The sequence below is a fragment of the Macrobrachium nipponense genome, chromosome 6, assembly GCF_015104395.2.
Source record: "Macrobrachium nipponense isolate FS-2020 chromosome 6, ASM1510439v2, whole genome shotgun sequence".
NCBI classification, from domain to species: domain Eukaryota; kingdom Metazoa; phylum Arthropoda; class Malacostraca; order Decapoda; family Palaemonidae; genus Macrobrachium; species Macrobrachium nipponense.
The window spans coordinates 136,520,639-136,537,956 of record NC_061108.1 but is presented as its reverse complement, the minus strand read 5'-3'; the positions used below and the strand labels follow the sequence as shown (position 1 = coordinate 136,537,956).

At 37.1% G+C, this 17,318-nt stretch overlaps 1 long non-coding RNA gene across 1 annotated transcript; it reads right to left on the bottom strand.

Annotated features, from left to right (window-relative positions):
* Positions 1-591: 591 nt before the first annotated feature.
* LOC135216814 (uncharacterized) lies at positions 592-15,819 on the bottom strand. Its single transcript, XR_010314932.1, has 4 exons — positions 15,788-15,819; positions 2,407-2,555; positions 1,465-1,814; positions 592-1,007 (listed from the first exon to the last, which is right to left on the bottom strand). It is a non-coding gene; the product is annotated as an uncharacterized LOC135216814 (long non-coding RNA).
* Positions 15,820-17,318: the final 1,499 nt, after the last annotated feature.

The following is a 17,318-nucleotide window of genomic DNA, read 5'->3' as shown; positions in this document are numbered from 1 at the left end:
AAAGGTCAGCAGCACAACAGGCTTCTTCATGCGAGTACTTTCACGTGAGTACAGTTTACTACAGAGCCGCAGCCCTTCTCCCCAAGGGTCAACAGGATGTATATCTTGTGAGTACACTAGACTGCAAAGCTCCTTCCCCAGTTAAGACATTTCAAATCAGCAGCATAGCAGGTCTTTATCTCTCCTTCCCCAGTTAAGACATTTCAAATCAGCTGCATAGCAGGTCTTTATCTCTCCTTCCCCAGTTAAGACATTTCAAATCAGCAACATAGCAGGTCTTTATCTCATGAACATACTTGATCATTGGGAAGAAACGAGGAACTATGCAGTCAACATAGTAGTTGAAATCGGCAGCATATTAGATTTCTCATGAGCACAGTTGACTGATAAGCAGCAGCACAGCAGGTCATCTCATGAGGACACTTGAAAGCAGAGCTCCTTTCCTATGGTTTAACAGGATAGTTGAAATCATTCTACCCACAAAGTATGTTCAACTACAGTACCCCAACTATCTCCATGTTTTAACATGTTATATAAACCCTTGTGAAAGCCTTGTCCTTTACGTTGTCACTGGGCATTCGGGTCTACTGCATCACAGTTCATCTTAAGCAAAAACATATTTCGACAGAGGGTACAATGTAGGCAAAAGACTATTGAATTAAGTTGTCAAGATTGATTCCAGCATTTCAAGCCAGTCTTCTTCAGAGTATCAGAACAGTTCGTTCCAAGAAATATATATAATGTATTTGCTGTCAGATCACCATCATCTCACTATAGTCCCTTTCCTTTGATGTGGAATCGTCTACAGTGGCCATTGGGGATGTCAGCATCTCTCCACAATGTTTCTAGTCCCATGCTCTCGATTATGTTTAAGCCTTTGATAGCTTTCAGTTGTCCAGGTGGTCTTATCTCCTCAGGTGGCTGTCTGGCAGCATAGTACTTCAAGACAGCTGATGCAAGACAGCTGATGCAAGACAGCTGAAGCTCGTCCTTAAATGTCTCGACTCCTGGTGAATGAAGTTGAAAAAAATAATAATGCACAGGAAAAAGATTTTTCATTTAAACATCCAATGCTTCTTGAAAAGTAATCTCAAAAATGAAATCACAGGTATAATGCTTCATGATATTTTTATACAGTAACTAATAGCAGAAAAATGAAATGCTGCTTCTTGAAAAGCCTAAACGATTAACAGTTTAAAAAAAAGAAATGATGCTTCTTGAAAAGCTTAAACGATTATCAGTTTAGCACAAATTTTAAAACTATTATAAAAATTTTTAACAACTACCATTAATTAAAATTTAAGAAGTGAAAAAATTCAAAGACAATCTCTTGGTTTTAAAAAATTAGTTAACTTTTGACATTTAATTAATGGCAGATATCTAAACTTTATGGAATATTTTCTCTGGTGTATTTATATCCCATGAACAACTAGGCCTGACAGAAACATGCCACACATAACCAACCTTATATATGGAGCTATCCAATCATCAGTCTGGAATCATACTTCACAACGTCATTAGTATGTCAGGAAAGATTTTTAAGTCCACACAGTAACGTTAATTTGCAAGCCTTTCAACTTAGGCAAGTTTAATATATGACACATCGTCTACCCATATATTCAAGCACTGCGAAAGTTATAAACAAACATTCAAGCAATCCAGATAAACACTTTTCCCAGTTGAAGGGTTACGGACAACTGGTATTTTTGGCAAGAGTCGCAAGTCAGGAGTACACATGACCAGTCACTCCATGATTTTGGAGCAGATTTTATCATACGGTTATACCACACTACCCTGTAATAAATCACCAGTACCTGTGGAGGACAAAGATAATACATGGCTAGGTTGCTAGCTATAGGTAAATTTAATATTGGTAGTGTAATTTATTATACGGTTATGCCACACTACCTGCGGAAGAGAAACAATACATGACTAGGTAGCGGACTAATGGGTGAATTCAATATTGGTAATGTAGACGTGTCACATTCAGTACTGTGCGATCATTTAAAACTTTAAGTAATTTACCTTTAATCTTGCATATAATATTGAACAGTATACTGTTGAACTTGAAAACCAATAAAAAAAAAACACGAAAACCCATAACACAAGCAATCAATTAAAACTTGTATACCAATAACACAAGCAATCTATTTTTTTCTCTTTAATACATTAGCCAATTTTAAAGTGCTACTGTAGTGAAAAACAAGGCTACAGTTATTCCCCTATGGGCTGTAACGAAAAATTCAATTTCTTGTTAATCTTCCTGCTTTACCAAGTTTGTACATTTCTCCCCACCAAATAAGGTGACAACACTTCATGTATCGATCTTCTGTCTTAGACGTGGCAGATGCTCAAAAAAGACAAGTGGACAGAGCCTGATTATTAGCTGAAAAATCGAGGCCTTACCTCACTCAATTCCATGTCTTCTGTGACTGATAAGTAATCGAGAAGTTTTGTTCTGTCCGCACTGATGCTAGTGTATATGCTGTCTAAAGCAAACTGACAATAATTGCCATTATGTCTCCACCAATACGGCCCCGGACTGCAGCACGGTCCTGTTGAATATAAAATAATAATTGATCAGTCAGATGCTAGTACATTTTCCAAATAAAATTCAAACTTCGAAATTATTATAATTGTTCATATATACTTTAGGTTTATTACTGTATGTCGCAAAACTGAAATTACAGTACGGTATTTTTTCTTAGGAACCGATTAGTGTTTTGAATAATAACTGAATACAACTTAAACATATGTAGTCATTCTCAATGAAAACCTACCTATTTAGTTTATTTATTTTTTATTTTTATTTATTTTTATTTTAGTTTTATTTTTATTTTATTATTATTATTATTATTTGTGTTATTATATTATTATATTATTATTATTATTATTTTTTTTTTGAGAGGATATAGAGAGAGAGAGAGAGAGAGAGAGAGAGAGAGAGAGACTGACTTCAGGCTTTATCCACACGTCACACAGATCTTGAGCATTTGTATAAGAATTACAGCATCATAAACATCTGCAAATCAAAATGAGCTGAAATAGGATCACTAAACTTTTTTTAAACCAAAAACAAAATGTCTTCAGGAAGTTTACTAAAAAATGCTGATAATTACATAACTGGAGAAAGAAAGCTTCAAGCATACGCATAAAGATCATTAAATCAGTGCCAGAGGAGAGAATGTTTGAGTCATTGTGAACAACGGTATATTAAAAAAAATAAAGGTAAAGGATAATTAGACAAGACTATCTTTTTCAGATGCCATTACGTATATCATTCACAGATTTCATTAATTCATGCACTTACGAAACATATATTAGTTTCTCTAGAACTAAGCTATCGCTCTTCATCAAGCACGCACTATTTAGCTATGTATATTATATGCTGTGGTATTCTTAAAATACTCAAAATTATATCGGTGGATTCCCCGGAAGGTTTCCGATCATTGAATATCTTCAGAACACTTTCATTGTATATCTAGAGCATGACCAGTAGACAATGCATAGCTTTCTTTGGCATTTCTTATATGCTAAACGTGGCCATACCTCCTATCGCTTAACTATTTTTGATCTTGAATGTTGTTAAAAGTTCATGTAGGAACGTATTCTTATGATATGAACTACTTTTAAACAACAATTCTTTGGTGTACAGAATTTATCAACCTCTTCATTTCCTAAAACCCCACCATAGCTTGGGATCTAGCAAAAAGAAAGTTTGCTCCAGGGAGCAAGAAACCAATGGATATTGATTAGATTATGTTACACTTTAAAAAAGTGGTATAATAGACCCAAAAGCATGACGCTGTCATCTCTACTATATACAAAGATACACTACAATATTTGGTAATTTTTGCTGCATCCATTTCACCTCCAAACACAACTGCACGCACATCAACCTAATAACAGTACAGAATTCTTACAAACAGTACAGAATTCTTACACAGTATAGCAGTGCAGAATTCTCGTACAGTATAACAGTGGAGAATTCTCGTACAGTATAACAGTGCAGAATTCTCGTACAGTATAGCAGTACAGAATTCTCGTACATGTACTATAGCCGTGCAGAATTCTCGTACATGTATAGCAGTACAGAATTCTCGTACAGTATAACAGTGCCGAATTCTCGTACAGGTATAGCAGTACAGAATTCTCGTACAGTAAAGCAGTACAAAATTCTCGTACAGGTATAGCAGTGCAGAATTCTCGTACAGTATAGCAGTGCAGAATTCTCGTAGTACAGTATTAACACTACAGAATTCTCGTACAGTATAGCATATAGAATTCTCGTACATTATAACAGTACAGAATTCTCTTACAGCATAACCGTACAGAACTCGATAGATCAACATAAATAAAACTTCGTGAAATGCGTTTAAGTGAACCACATAGAAAAGACAAGATTGCTAGACTTATGGTAACTGCATATCTGGTATGCATTACTACATTCTGGATTGTAATCTGGGAGGATCTGAATGTCAACACTGCTCCCCTATAATGCTCTATTTTTGCTGGTGCAGGGACAAGCTGAACGAAGCTTTTGGGATAAACTCAACTCCTCTCTTCAATGTCGTTTTGTAATAAAGTTGCACTAACAGCTAAAACAGCCTCAAGAAAAAATTAAGATCCCTCTAGAATACAGTACTTTTTTTTCATAATGCCAATGATTGGTTACTCAAAATGGGACCGGATTGGAGACACCCCACCAAGCTTCCATACAACCATTCAGGCGAATCATCCCAGTCTTATACACTGCGTGTTTAAGGCTACTTTCTCACGGGGCAGCAATCTCCAGATACAACTTGGTTGCAGACCCCCACACTACTGGTAACTTGGTCTCCTACAATTCAGTTCAGAATATCTGAGTTTAACTAGGCCACCGAGCTGATTAACAGCTCTCCTAGGGCTGGCCCGAAGGATTAGATCTTTTTACGTGGCTAGGAACCAATCGGTTACCTAGCAGCCGCACATACAGCTTATTGTGGTTTGTTTTTTGTTTGTTTTTATGGTGTTTTTACGTCGCATGGTTATTCAGCAACGGGACCAACGGCTTTACGTGACTTCCGAACCACGTCGAGAGAACTTCTATCGCCAAAAGTACACATCTGACTCCTCAATGGAATGCCCGAGGATCGCTTATTGTGGGATCCAAACCACATATCAAGAAATGAACTTCTCATCACCAGAAAAACATTTCTTTAATTCCAGGTTGGGTCTCTTACAATGATGAGGTAGGTAGCAGTAAGAATGCAGTGATGCAAACCTTTTATTACGTACCAGATTGGTATACCTGCCTAGAACAGACAAGTGTGTAAAGCATTATAATCTTTCAACACTAATCCTCTTCATTAACATTTGGACGAAATCAACTTTGGGTATAATTTAAAGACCGTTAACTTGTAGCAAAGTCTACAACCACTGAATGCATTCAACTCAATTTTTCCGAAAAAACTCTTTATGAATTTAAAGTGTGGCTGATGAAACACGAGACATGGGAATTGCAAGAAATGAAAGAAAGGCCTTTTTTTTTTTAATGTGGGGCCAAATTGGAGGAATAAATTTTCATGCTCCACACAAGGGTCTGTTACTGGAAATGATCAAGGTTCAGTTTCTGTTGCTCAAAATCTTGCATTGCTAGCTCAAAGTAAGTCCTTGGACCCTTCAGCATTTTTCCTTTTTGTAGTTATTACTTTTTTGTTCCAACCATTTCATGGTCTAATAATCAAGCAGCTTTTGTCAGTAATTAATGCATCGAACTTTGCAAAAACTGCTATATATTGCCACCACAATTAAGAATAATCCTCATTTGCGGCTATTCAGACCTCTCAGATCCCAAAGGTTACAATACCCGATTCAACTTTGCTTGTTGGCAAGTTTCCAGACTAAAGAGACTCGTGTCATGTCGGGAAATTCATTACCGTTTCACATGTCTGTTCACTATGGCTAGTTCTTTATGCTTCTTCGCCAAATTCTATTTCATGTAAACTTAATTTTTGTTTTGCATTCAAATATGCTGTCCCTTTCTGTTCAACCCTCTTACTATCATTCTCTTCCTTACCTCAAGTGACCAAGCACTAATGTGTGCAAAAACATGGCATTGGCATACAAAGAGGGGGTTTGCTCGAAATAATGCGATTCCTACTTCCTGTTCCGTCACTGGTTCCATTTCAGATTCCCAAAGTTTTTTTTTATATTAAAATGACACCTGGTTCCATTCCGGATGCCCGAAGTTTGTTAAAACGACACCTGGTTCCATTCCAGGATCCCGAAGATTTTTTCTTTATATTAAAATGACACCTGGTTCCATTTCACATTCCCGAAGTTTTTTTTATAAAATAAAAGGACACCTGGTTCCATCCCACATTCCCAAAGCTTTTTTTATATTAAAATGACACCTGATTCCATTCCAGACTCCCGAAGTTTTTTTTTATATTATAAAATAAAATGACACCTGGTTCCATTCCACATTCCCGAATTTTTATATTAAAATGACAGTTGGTTCCATTCCAGATTCCCTAATTTTTTTCTTATATTTATCAAAATGACAGCTTACCTTGAGAACCTTAAGTCTTCGTTGGTTGCCTGTATATGGTAAATATTTTATGTCCCTTTAAAACAGTGACATGTTCGAGTATTTGGGCTGATGATAAGTGGCATATTTGCAGCTCAAGCTCCACAGTGTAAAAGCGCGAGTTCGCATAGAATAATTCCTTCAAATGACACTTATCCCTCCGGCTTTAGCTTGTGATACATCGATATATAGGCCTGTTACGGTTCTACAGAGTAATGTCAGTCTATAAAATAAAGAAAATATAATGTAAAACCTTTTACTTTGCAAGACCTGGTATTACCCTACCCATTATAATGCCTTGCCTTGAATTAATAACTTGTATATTCAACTTGAAAACTCAGCTTGTAAAAAGTATAGTTGAAACCACAGAAAAAAATTGACGACTAACTTAAAACTTGTTACGACCTAGTATTACCAAACTTTTTATAGTGCTTTTGCCTTCAATAATCTGTAAATTGAACTTGAAAACTCTGCTTGTAAAATGTATTGTTGAAACCAGATAAAAAAATTGCTGACTAATCTACTAAGGATTTGAATTAACTAATACGAATAATTTTTTAAATACTTCGATTGATTTGATGTTGTTTGGTGACCCAATTGATTTTTTAAGAGGTTTAAACTAAAGCACAACAGGCTCCTGCTAAGGAGAAAATTTATAGAAAATACTCATCACTCATTAAAGCTTGAAGGTTCGTAGTATTGTACACCAGACAATACAAAATCCCCCTCCCCAGCTCCCCCAAGTGTTATATTAGACATTTCCCACTAAATAATACATCCAAACTTGCTAATACCCAGCACTACTCACCTCCTGTACGTCTCCCTCCCCCCATCCCCCCTCCCCTCCAAGGTTTTATTTTAGACATTTTACACTAACTAATACATCCAAACTTGCTAAATTTATACCCAGAAACACTCACCTCCTAAACGTCTCCCTCCCCCCATCCCCCCTCCCCTCCAAGGTGTTATTTAAGACATTTTCCACTAACTAATGCATCCAAACTTGCTAAATTTATACACAAAGCACTCATCTCCTGTACATCAATATGAGCAGCTTATTAAATCGCCAAATCAGCTCCACAGAAGACTGAGGAAACCTTCACATGTGAGCTTTGATGCAAATCAATTCAGCTTCCTGCCCAAACCTGCAGATACAAGATTTTTATTAGTTAAAGTATTCTGCTAAACATTGGAAGTTAACTTGGAACTTGTGCAATCATTTCTTTAGAAGTTAAAATGTCTGTTATCTACATGCAACCTTTCAAACTACCTTGTCGAAAAAAAATTCCCACTTCATTACACACACAATTTAGGCTACAAATGATACAGTGATGAACTTTATACTATTTTGCGAACTAATAAGCTTATGTAATATCACTAGTTTATTAAAATATTGGCATAAGTGACTTAATCTATCGCTACAAAAATTACCTTATAAATCTACAACTCTGAAGCAAGGTATTTTACCCTCAGACGCAATATGGGGCAAATAGCTAAAATAAACAGTTTTTCAGGTACTGTCTACACTAACTCGTTCATCCTGTTCGTATTTATTATGGTTTCGATACCACAATGAGAAACAATCTGCGGTTTATGCAAGAAACTTTAATTTACAATGAATATCTTCTTAAATACTTGGCTATTAATATGATGAAATTATTTCTTAAAAGAATCTCGCTGGTGGGTGCCGTTAAAACGGCGCTAAGTCGAAAGGTTAATTAGTATCCAGAGATGCACCAGCAATCAATGAGTAGTACCCAGCCAAGTTGAAACCAACTGTTAGACTAAACAACAAAGAGACATGATTTAAGACAGTAATTCAAGCCTGCCCCCCTCTCTCCAAAACGGTCCCATACTATATCCAAAACCAACAGTATAACAACAATAGTATCCAACAAAAAAAAAATAACAAAAGGGAACAATTAATAATAAGAGTATGGATATCACTTAATCAGGGATAGAAAAAAAAAGAGCATTTATAACATCATGCATCAAAGGTTGGACTGATTGACTCGAGAAGAACTTTCAGCCCGTGAACTGCTAAAAACGAATCAAAGCAAAACTAGGCTTTTAAAAGTTAAAGGCGGCAATTTTATACAAGCAATGATGCATATGCGACAGATCTATTAAATAAATACTTAGCCAATGTGTACGGTGAAAAGGGCTCCTCAAGATCCCAAAGAAACACTTGGATGAAACAAAACCAGTCCTCAAAATTCGGATGGATTTCACCAGAGGATGTGATCTAGGTAATAAAATAATAGCTCCTCGCTTTCTTCACATTCTGCAAAAGCATCCTTCAAGCAAACAAACGCGGTGAAAGACTGATAAACTCCAAAATATTGCAACAGTATTCAAGCGAAGTTCAAGGACTCAGGACTCATAGGCCTATCAGACACAAGTTAGGTTCAAGGGAACAAAGAATTAGGTTACGTAGGATGAATTCGGACGAAAAATTTCTTAGGATCAAAACAAATGAAGAATAAACTCTGGTAATTCTAAGGAATAACTCCGCACGGACTGCAAGGAATGTACCCGCAAATACGACATCCACTAGGGATTGGGGCATGCAATGTATTTCGCCGTGTTTAGTACTGGCCCCTGGGGGTTCATTACAGTCGACCGCCCAAAAAATAACGGTAAATTCTTAATAAGCAACCCGAATACTATAGGAAACTGTAATTTCCAAAGAAATACCCGACTCGGAGTTATTAGATTTACCTACTCATTTCAGATATTATATAGGATTTCACAATGGGAGACTATGCTTAACCTGCCTTCTAAACTTCCTCCAAGACTATCTGGTACATGAGAAAAACGAGAGTAAACTGTAAATGACCTAAAATTGCACTAAATCTTCCTGCCAGATAAGCCTTTCACCTATCAAGTCTAACATTGGCTGCCTCGAGATGTAAGAAATACTGATAATCAGTTTAATAACACTTTTCAAATAGTTATGACTTAAATCACGTTATGAATGGTTGTGAAGTCATTACATTTGTTGCACGAAGCCTAATCTACTGAAAACTTAAAATTAACTTGTGTTAGGCACACGAAATAATAAACAAACAATTTCTCATAGTACCCACAATTTTAAGACCTTCACAACCGCATAGCCTATTGCTATAATGGGCTTAGTAAACTGTCCTTCCACTGGTGACTTGAAGTCTACTTCCTAAACTACAGATATGGAATATAGTAACACTGCAACACATTGTTAGGAGGACCAAAGGGTGCATCCTTACTAGTTAAAGAACCAGCACCCAAGCTTATGTTAGGTTAATATGAATCCCAGTAGTTCTTAGCAGAACAGGTCATGTTACATGCGTTGGAAGTGTTTTGGCCCACTTGAGGTATGACCCAGCACCAAGGCTCAAGTTAGGGGATAAGTTAAGATGCACTCTGTATTTCAATCTATGATTAATAGCAATCCACACCAGGCTAGACTGGAAGTAAAGTCCTCCAGATAGGTAGGGCACAGTGAGGTTAGTTATGGGGACTCACCCTGCACAACGTTAGGTTATGTTTCATATCTGTAATTATTGCTGATCACATTAAAAGCGAACAAAAATTTGCTATTTGTATATGAGCATTCCGCATCATTCGTCCCTGCAAATACGAAAGCCACCAGGAATTGGGGCGTCAAATGTATATCAGTGTTAAGTACGAGCCCCGGGGGCTTAGGTACAGTAGTCCGAATAAATATTACTTAAAATTCTTGTTCAGGTGGTAAAAGCATAGAAAAACCGCAATGCCATAGTTTAGGCTGCCGCGGAATAGTAATATAGATCTACCAAAATTTTTTTTTTGGTAATCATTACAGACTACAAACATTTACATGTGCTGTGTGTTTTTCTGGGAGTTTACCTTACGATTTAAGCCTTTGTTATTAATTTTAGTACAGGTCACCTACATTTGGTTTTCCCTACAGAAGGGTCTGCTTTGCACCAACGTCACTGGTCAGAACATAAGCTCAGAAAAATATATAGCTTATGTCTTTTCCAAGAAACTCATTAAACATTCATTAACAGCCTGGTACTTATTATGTAGCAGAAACAATAAAAAAAAGCTTGCAAAACCTGCAATAAATGACCCATGCACTACAAGCACTAACCGCCTCCCAAAAAATGTCCATGAAACTTTAAAGAACACCATCAAAATACCAACATGGGAAACATTTTTCCGGTATCTCTACAGAAGCAATCCGCGATGGCCTAGACTATGGCAATTGACATTTTCCTATGTTATTTTACCCACTGAACAAGAATTTAAAGTAATATTTATTCGGACGACTGTAATTAACTCCCAAGGGCCAGTACTAAACACGGCGACTCGACCGCCGACCAAAATCGGCGTAAGAACACCAAAACCAATATGGCGGCGATACCAAAACAACAGCAAACAAAGTAGGGAGCGATTACATATCAGCGACGATCGATTTGTGTATGCTGTCAGTAAGGCCGTAGCGGAACGGCGCTTCGCGCCTTATCCGCATATTTAAAGATGTTTGGCAAGCACGGCATGTACGGCAAGAGGTAATGTTGCGCTGCGCGCGCTAGCCACAGGGGTTACAGAAAGGCTACTTACCGTGGCGGATCACACCTAAAGGCGTTCCTGTTGTAGTCGATCCGACATATAGTAGCTCCACAACACTCGCATTTTTTTTGCTTTAGAATGAAATTATGTCTGAGCATATTCAATCACCACTTCTTTACCACCACTAGACAAATAATGATAAAATTCACTGTAACCCACATTGCACTGCTAACAATCGGTACGAAATCGAAGGTCTGTCAAAATTAATGCCAGAAGGGCCAGCCACTGCCTTTGCCATAGGTACAGGAAGACAAAATGCCGTTTTTTGCTTCATTATTCGAGTATTCAGTCAAACAAGGATACCAGTGGACACTGGACAGGTAACTTTATTACTCCGCTGAAATGCTAGTGAAATTTAGTTTTCGACTAAAGTTGTTCGCAATTGGTTATGGAACCCATGACGTCATAACGATGTCACACCTCTCAGCCAATAATCAGTAACTGGAACTGCTTTTGTTTGCGTAAGAAAGTAAGTTAGAGGGCTCATTAAAAGTAAACATTACCGTAGAGGAAACATCTCTCCCGACTGAGGAAAAATTGGAGGTAAAAACTTAAGCTCATTTAATTCCACCACGTTCAATCTCTCATATAATGACTATACTTTTTATATTGCTTTTCACATGCTCTTTCCATGTAGGTGATTATTTATTTTAATATCCAGTGCGGAGTGCTTCTGAAATATTACCTTTAGTACTGGCCCCTGGGGGTTAATTACAGTCGTCCGAATAAATTACTTAAAATTCTTATTCAGGAGGTAAAACTGCATAGAAAAACCGCAACTGCCATACTCTGGGCCGCCGCGGATAGGTACACTAGATCTACCATTTTCCCACTAAATACTCCAACTTAAGCACTTCATTATATTCCTCATAGGAAAACTACCAAAATTACCTTCATTCGCCTATACAGGATATTAAATTCATTTTGCTAAGGAAATGAAGTACCACAACAATGCCTACCCATTTAAAAATCAACACTATAAATTTTCAAGTAACCGGATGTTTCCAGACATTGGCCACTTACTTTTTACATCTGTTCTTAGTTTAATAACGACCGCCTCAGGTGCAAGATATGCTAGTAACTATAACACGTAAGAATTTCATCCATCTAATGGTAATTCATCCACTGATAAATGCCTCGCCTCCACAAATAACAAGGATTAGCATAAGAGAAATCTGTACCCCACCAACCTGTCCCTCCAAACCATAAAACAAGGGACAAGTAAGCTTTAAAATGCTACGAGGGAAGCAAGGGGTGATCTTCAGCATTTGGGATCTGGGGTCAAGGTTAGGTCGAGACGAGTTTCTGTCGGGCTAGGCCAGGCTAGGTTAGTGGGGAACCTCCCAGATCTGGTATAAAGATCTGGCAATAAGGATAAGTTACTTTTGGTTATGGTAAGGTAAGGCTGCATTTCTGATTATTTTTCCAACTACTTTCCTAGTGGTTGACGCACTATAAACCATTTATGCCCTTACAATTTACTTAGTTTTTGGTTCTACCACCCCCCCAAAAAAACCAACGTCTCCCCCTGGGGCCACAACAAATACACAGGGATCTGGGTAAATGGAAAATAATTGGGGTTTGATAACCTATATTGTCAAATGCATCAAGCTGCCATGAAATTATGATTAACGAAATATTAGCAAGTAACTTCAAATGCATCGGTCACTGAAATTCTCGTGGAAGTCAGCCATGTTGTATCAGAAAACGATTGAGCTGACAGACGTGGAAAAGATTCTATACTTTTAAAGAAGAGCATAGGGTAAAAAATCACGGACGACCAACCCTCATCATGCTGGACGGGTCTTATTCACTCGATATTTAATTGGTGAAACAAGAATACAATTACAACTCTAAGCATACCATTCAAAAGATTGAAGTTTCGTCAACAATGTGATATATGAAAGCCCCATACGAACTAAAATAAGTATGTGACGCTCTTCGTAAAATATGTTTTCAAGGCAGTTTTGAAATCCAATATGGTGGCTACCGTGTGGATGGAAGGGTCTGTTCACAGACTATCCACCATCTTTTCCAGCCTTCCCAGCACTCATTTGAACAATGTTAGCGTATATATGTAACGTTTATTGATCATACTCAAGATTGTAGTTTTAATCAGCACAATAAAACAACATTTTGATGCCTATATTAGTGAAAGTATGAAACTTTTTATTCCCGGGGTCATGGTTTGAACTGAATTCATTTTTACCTTGTAATCGGTGGTTTTTATCCTTACTGCCATCACAACTGAAACTCCACAGTACTTATTTGATTGTTATTATACACATTTTGGTCTCAATTCACTCCACATTGCACTTTAAAGAAGTTGCTCTTCCTGGTTCCTATACGCGCGCGCCACAAACACAGTTAAGAACAGCAGACGACGACACTGCAAAGTTTTATTCCCTAAATTGTTTACTTTATTCGTTTAGTTCAACTTTACTTTATTTAAAAATGTTAATTTAATTCATGTCTATTATCCCGAAAAATTACAGATATTTCTAAAGTAGTTTCAATCCAATGTTTCTAACCTTGTCGTACATCAGGCTGCCAAAAACCATAGAGGACCAGACTGCAGATAAGTGGATTATGTTGTTTTTTTCTAGCACTTTTCATTGATTTAAGTTTATATAAGTATTTTGATTTTTTAAAATAACTATGCCAGAAATAAATTAACCTTTAATGATTGCATGCTAAGAATGGCAAACTCATCGTTGCCACATTAGTGGAGCTTCACACATACGCCGATGCATTATTATAAACTGTTTCCATGAATTCTAGTTGTCATAGTAATGCATTAATGATAAAATTGCTTTAATATTTATGTATATACTTCCAATACATAGCCTAATTTCACTAATTTCCACTTTTTGTGTAAGTCTTATACCCAGTTTGGAGGGTGAACACACCAATTGGCAACACCGAGAGAGAGAGAGAGAGAGAGAGAGAGAGAGAGAGAGAGAGAGAGAGAGAGAGAGAGAGAGGTGAAGGAAGGAAGGACAGGGGTTGCGGTGGAGGTGGGGGGGAAAGGGTAGGTGGAGCTTTTTACGCGTGTTCGTATCCAATGAGTTTTTGTCTTTTAGTACAAGGACAAGTGTCGTTATTCTTTACGATTAGTGATTCACAATACCCTTATAAATTACAGCACTGGGTGTAATGCACTATAGCAAAATCTCGTTCTGATACGAGTGTTCGTTACAGAAATAGGTATTGCCCAAAAACGTGCTTGCACTGTCTCTGGAACAATATGCTGCTTAGTTGCCAATCAAGTTTTTTGTAATAAAGTATTTTTTACAAGCTAGCTATTGAATAAATTTGTATTTTCTCAATCAAAACAAATGCCCCTCAAAGCTAACTTTCCTCTTTTAACGACTTTTTGGTCATTGCAAATTCGGCCCCATAATTTCTCATGGTGCGAAAACAGACAGAGGCGCAGGGACCGAAAACGATTGCGTCACACTACGGCGGTAATCCGGCAGTAAAAAATCTTCATATATCCAAAAAGTAAATAATAAAAGATATATGTGCGCATTACGATTATAACAATTACATGAATAGCTGATAACAATCTGCATGAATAACTGGTAAACTGTTCTGCAAGAAAGTTGAGTATAGCAATTATTTACAATAGGTACGAAAGTCAAGATGTCGTGACGTCATAATGCAGGACTTAAAAGAACTTTCTAATTCCGAAAGATAATTACTTAAATTTGAGTCAGAATCGAGTTACTTTTCAATAACGAATATTTTCAAATTAATCATAAATATGTAAAATATTGATGTTTTACTATTTGAAGTTATCTAAGTGCACGCTTCGTCGTCGTCTTCTACCAAAACAGTTGTTTCCTTAAAAACGTCCTGGTAAGGGACCGTGTTCCGATTGTTGTGATGAAAGTGCCTCAGCGTCAGTGGGTACAAGTGGTGTGCGGATTTATCACAGGAAATGGGAAGTTTGTTGACAAGCGACTCCGTAAACATCAAGGTGGCGTCAATCTTCTAAGTTACCTAATCGTAAGTAAAAATTTCGAAAGCGTTTTGGTTAGATTTCCACTGCGGTGGACACCCTTTTCACTACCCTCTGTTTAAATCTTAAAATTTGGCCTTAATTTCTAACTTTGGAGAAAATACTTACTTCGAAAGGAGAGTAGAAGTCTTTAACTCCCTTTCTCACCAACAACAAGTCGCGACTGATGCCCATCTCCGGTGTCAGGACACGTTATAATGTGCTTTTTCGGAGGGTGGCATGGATTGATCGTCGTTGGCCTGCTACAGACCATGCGGTGTTTTACCCTAAAAAGGGCTAAATTACGTACCATGTTACATTATGAACAATCATTTATACTAAAAACACCTAGTAACATTACCAGAACGTAATTTAACCCTCAATCAGTTGGAAATAACTCCCCAAATACCTCACATGAACTAATCCATACAACCTAAAATTTGCAAAAGTTTCACTGGAATAATTTCACAAAATTATATAAATCACCAGAGGAAATAAAGTACCAGGAATAATAACACTTTCATTACCTTTAGCAAGCTCCCAAAACTTTTTTTTTCCCCTCAAATAAGCAGGACCCATAAAACAGGTAAAAACACATTCTACTCTCAAGTACTTACAGAAAACTTCCAACCAATGTTTAGTTTCCCAGGGCAAAAAGGCAAATGATTCGACAGAAAGGGGTTCATAAGGAAGAAGAAACAGGACAGGCTAATTGCTTTGGTCTCCTTGGAAAGAAAGTGGTGCCATCTGCGAGAGAGATGTATGGTTACTACACAAAACTTTAATTTTGTACTTTTGGAGATTTTTGTTTTGTAAAATGTATTTGGAAACTAATACCTCACGGAATTCACGAAACGTATATTGCATTAGATGTGCAGTAACATAAATATATAAATTGACAGTTAATTAAATTAATTACCTTAAATTGGCAAATTAAATTAATTACCTTAAATTGGCAAAATCAAGGGAAGTTTTTATTATTAACACCGGGTCAAACTAAAATGAAATGAACGGTTTCTTTTGTAAAATAGGCCTTGATTGCAAATAATAATTAAGATAGCAGGATTTAATTTAAACCTAAAATTAATATCTAGATTTATGCCACGGTTCTCAAATGCAACACCCCATGAATTACTGACCACAGGCTTCGTGCAAAGCAACCCTTCAAATAAACTATAGTTGTACCTTGAGAACTTGGCATTCTTTGATCTTTGTTATAGAGTTGTCACATACGATATACTCTACAACAGCATTATAATAACGTAATTGGTTAAACTTGGCGTTTTTATAGAATGCCACTTGGAAAATGTATGGGAATTAAAACCTGAAGGATTTTCGTTATGCAGATCGACGTACGAGTGAAAATATTCAGTACACATTCCTGATATCTACGACGTTAAAAGATCGTAGAGAAAGACTGATATTTTCTCCACAATAACGAAAACATTCGACAAAAATGACATGGTAGGGTAAAAATGGTACAATGAGTGAATGAAATATATAATTCAAGTCAAAGGTCAAGCGCTGGGACCTCCGAAAGGAAAAATGAGGAGAAAATGGTTCCAAATGTGTAACAGGAGTGAAATCCAGCTGTTGCTCTATTAAAAATCAATTCTTGTCTCCCATAGCAGCATCAATATACATTCTTAAATGCAAGTGGGTCGAGGTAGTCTCATCAATATAATCACGGCACCAAAATTGTATCGCAGATAGAACACACTGCGAATCTCCATTAAAAAAAAGGAATGGTAAAAGTTCTTAGGAATTCACAAGTACAAGTAAAAAGTAATTCCAATCTTCCATTCCAATTCGTCACTCGAATCTGAATGAGAACGACTGATAAGAATACTTATTTCATTTCGATTGAAAGACCTCAGTATTAACAAATAGAAAACCGTAGTGGTAATGGGGCGGTGGAGGGGGGGGGGGGGATTTAAATGGGAGCGGGGAAAATTAAAAGAAAACAAAAAAAAACTCTCTATCCTGTTCCCAAACTCCATTCAATTCGAGTTAATGAATCATCTGCGTGTACGGGAGGAATCTGTAAGAATGCTGGCGTCTCGCCTTATGCGTCACACATGATATGGAGGCTGGAGAGGGTGGAATTATGGAGAGAGAGAGAGAGAGAGAGAGAGAGAGAATTTATTC